General features: G+C 47.3%; 1 long non-coding RNA gene across 1 annotated transcript; it reads right to left on the bottom strand.

The window, feature by feature from the left end:
- Positions 1 to 1,283: 1,283 nt before the first annotated feature.
- On the bottom strand, positions 1,284 to 2,659 carry LOC118351029 (uncharacterized). The gene is made up of 4 exons (XR_004805795.2): positions 2,553 to 2,659; positions 2,055 to 2,270; positions 1,623 to 1,749; positions 1,284 to 1,495 (listed from the first exon to the last, which is right to left on the bottom strand). It is a non-coding gene; the product is annotated as an uncharacterized LOC118351029 (long non-coding RNA).
- Positions 2,660 to 3,942: the final 1,283 nt, after the last annotated feature.

The following is a 3,942-nucleotide window of genomic DNA, read 5'->3' as shown; positions in this document are numbered from 1 at the left end:
CCGCCAGTACACCCCAGTTCTGAGGCGCTGGAGGATGAAGGGGCCTGAGAGCGCGTCCCATCCAGGCTCTTGCAGCTGGTGCCACTGTGGTTGCTATCAGGGCTCGCCCGCGTGCATGGTCCGGGTGCTTAAAAGATGTGAGAGCTTCCAGAACACACTGTGCTCTGTCCATGGGAAGGGGACAGAATGGCCTCAGTAGGTGAGGCTGTTAGAAGGACCTCCAAGACTCCGAGAAGAAGCAACACCAGCATCAGATGGGCACCCAGACCTATGAAACCAGGGATGGTAGGGGAGCCAGCCATCCTGGGCCCCTTTGCCATGACAGTGGGGCAGTGCTCCTGCAGGGCCCTTGGCTGGGGTGGGTCAGAGCACCCCCACCCCCACCATGCAGGATGACACGGCACCACTGGAAGGAACCTGAGCTCCACCCTGTCCCCCGCAGTCCTGGGTGGACTTCAGAACCTGGTGGTGCTTCAGGCACGTGAGTGGATGTGTTTGTGGTGGTCATGTGGTAAACCTGAGAGGCTCCGTGTATAGGCTGTCCCCAGCCATCGCCAGCTGCGACCTAGAGCGAGGTAGCTCTGCAACCCCAGTTTCCATGTTGGAGTTGGAGAGAATTACACCAGCCGCCCGAGGTGGCCCAAGGGTCCTCTGAGACAAAGCAGGAGAGATGGCAGGTAGAGGCTGATACACTGCACTTCTCAGCAGATCATCCCTGGAATTGGGGGATAAGCAAGTGAAATATCCAGATAAAGTTATAAAATCAGAGGTACTGATTTGCCACAAAATTATGCCTTTTGCTTACTTAGCTTAAGTTGGGGAATATTTATCAAATATGCAAATGATACAAAAATCAACATGTTGCATAGTTAATCTGGTCTTGAAAAGATTCCAAGAGTTTTAAAGATTGCCCTGTCTTTGTGTAGTAATTCCACTTTCAGCCATTTATATGAAGAAAATAATCAGAAATGCACAAAGTGATTTATGCACAGGTTCACCTTGCAGATTAATTAGGACTGTGTAACTACTGAAGACCATCTAAATGTCCAGCCATAAGGGTTTCATTGAGTCAACTGTGATAGGTCTTTAAAACAAAATAGTACATATTTATGTAAACAAGAATATTTAATGATATTTACTGTGTGTTATCCAGTAAATAGTAGATGGTATAATGTATCAGTTATATATTTTATGTGCCTGTGTTTCAAAGATAGAGGGAAAAGATGAGAGCAAGAAAGAGAGCAGTCTAGAGAAATGTGCCGTGGGACATCGTAGGCCCCCACTTATTTCCTTTATTTATTCCTTATTATAAGGAATAATGCCTTTGGCCCAGGGCGCGATCCTGGAGACCCGGGATCGAATCCCACGAATCCCACGTCGGGCTCCCGGTGCATGGAGCCTGCTTCTCCCTCTGCCTGTGTCTCTGCCTCTCTCTCTCTCTCTCTCTGTGATGACTATCATAAATAAATAAAAATTAAAAAAAAAACATTTAATTCTGTAAAAAAAAAAGAAAAAAGTTAAGAAATTATTTTGCAAGGGACTTTATTTTCACCTTCTGTGACCTCAGTACAAGTTATCACTGAGACTTGAATTCTCCAAAAATACTTTTTTAAGTCTATTACCTGTTATTCATTTTGTACGATGAGGGCATTTCAGAGCACATCTAAAGAGTCTCAGCAATTCTGGTCACCTTGTCTGAGGAGGAACGTTGATAAACTAGGCCATGATGAAGAAGCCAAGATGAAGATTCTAGAAGCAGTAGAAATGTGTGTAGAAGACCCATGGAGATTACAAAACATGCCTTCGAGTGTTTGAGGGCTGACGTGGCTCAGAGGGGAGACCCAGGGCCGGGCAGCACGGTGGAGGTGGTTAGCCCAGCAGAGGACTGACCCCTGGGCATGGGCTGTGGGAACGGTGGGGCCAGCAGAGCTCTGAGGAGCAGCTGGAACCACCTCGGATCCCCTGACGGTGTTTCTGGCTAAGTACCCCTTATTCCCTGTGTGGACCGCATCAGCTTTGCCACCTCCAGGGGCTGCACTGTTTTGCCAGTGTACCTGTTTCCTGGGCTTCCAGGCTCCACTGGTGGTGGCTTAGATGTGTGGATACAGCGCAGGAGGAGAGGTACCGAAAGAGTCCGTGTGCCCCAGCATGCACACAGGACGCCCCTTGTATGGCTTCGTCAGCATTGGGGACGGGCACTTCAGGTGAATTCAGGTAAGATGGAAAACGAAATTCTGTGGTCAGTTGTCACAAAGGGGTTGATTGGAAATCTGTCCAGAAAAAAATAAGTGAAGATAATAGTAAGAAAATACATATCCTTTTCTTCTAGTTACTAAGACATGGCATGAATGTAACTATATGCTAATTTTTAAAACAATAGAGGAATCAGGTGTTGATTATGTCCAAGTTGTATGACAACATGCTAGAACATTCTCTGCTTCTCACTCGAATTTCATAACACCATCAAAAGAGAATCACTTTTTAATACACAAGAGAAATCTAACAGGGGCATTAATTTTCTAACGGATTTTTTAAAAATTTTATATTCAAACCATTCTCTTCGCCAGACACAATTTGTCCCCATGTTTTCAATTTTCTTGCCTCCAGTTGATGGGTTGAACTCTGCCATTTTCTCGCTCGTGAGGTGTGGCAGTTTACTAACAGTGAGGATGGCTCTCCACATCCCCTTCATGACTCCACATTCACCTTTTGTGTCATATTTTTAGTGTCTCTTCAAACGGATTTGCACTGGACTTGCCCATATTCTGGGATGTTTGCGACATCATACTGCCATGGACCAGCCGGACAAGGAGATTTGACCCCACAGGCAGAACAGTGGATGATGGTGAGCGTGAACCACCTGGGTGGGTGTTTCAGGCTTGTGGTGATCCTTCCTTCTGTCTGAAACCCTACAGCTGAAGGAGCTTGGATGCAGAGCTTTGGGGGACGAGACGTCCGAGGACTTGGGGATCCATTCCGTCTCTGGGGCCGGCGAACGGAGCCTCTGGGCTGAGTGTTTGGAACCCAGTGGCCAGCTGTGTTTCAGAACTCAGAGGGCACAGGTTTTAGAAAGGTAATAGCAAGCCCATGGGAGTGGAGAAGTATCTCCGAATCAAGCACATGATTACTTCTGCAACAAAACATGAATATTCACAGTACATGGAATAAATAAACTAAAAATAGCCTCTTGTCAGTTCAGGACAGAATTTAACACTAAATGAACAAGAAAAATGTTTGGGGTTTGCAATTGGTTTTGGAGGAAAGGGACTGTGGCCGTACCAGGCCGCATCTGGAGCCCAAAGGGGAGAGCACCCTGTGGCCTGTTCATATTCATACGGCCACGATGGAGCCAGACCCCATGGGTATGAGTCCCTGGTGCAGTCTGCCCTGCTGAGCTCTGATCGCCGTGTGGTCCGGGACCGGTGTTTAGCCCTGGGGGCTCATGGGAGCTCTGCAGAGCCTTCCAGAAGAACCCCGAACATCGATGCAGATTTGGGAAATATGACTAGTGAAGAAGAAGCCCTTTGTGTGTGTATTTGAGCAAATCAACAAATTCTGAGCTCCTCCAATATGGCAGTGTTTCTCAATCTTCCCAAATTTCCACCACAGGGTTTAGCATAAGATGCTGAGCTATGTTGTGGGTTATCAATAAACCTTTCTGGAATGAATCATCAGCTGGGTCTTGCCAAGTTAGGAGAGAAAACCAAAGGGGAATAGTGACTACTGACCCCCACTGTGGCCAAGGATAAAAAAACCAGGAGTGAACTGAAATCAGAGGTGGTAAATCAAGAAGAATTCTCTGTCTGAAGGTTTAAAGGTGCAGGGGTCAGACTCTGGTGTCCTGCCCCCATAGGGCTTTCATGCAGTCAGGTCCTCAACAGAGAGAAGAAATGGGACAGCAGGTCACCCACCCGAGCAGCCTGTGTCTGCACCTGGAATGTC

The sequence above is a fragment of the Canis lupus genome, chromosome 16, assembly GCF_003254725.2.
Source record: "Canis lupus dingo isolate Sandy chromosome 16, ASM325472v2, whole genome shotgun sequence".
In the NCBI taxonomy this organism is placed as follows: Eukaryota; Metazoa; Chordata; class Mammalia; order Carnivora; family Canidae; genus Canis; species Canis lupus.
This window is presented reverse-complemented; position numbering and strand designations above follow the sequence as displayed.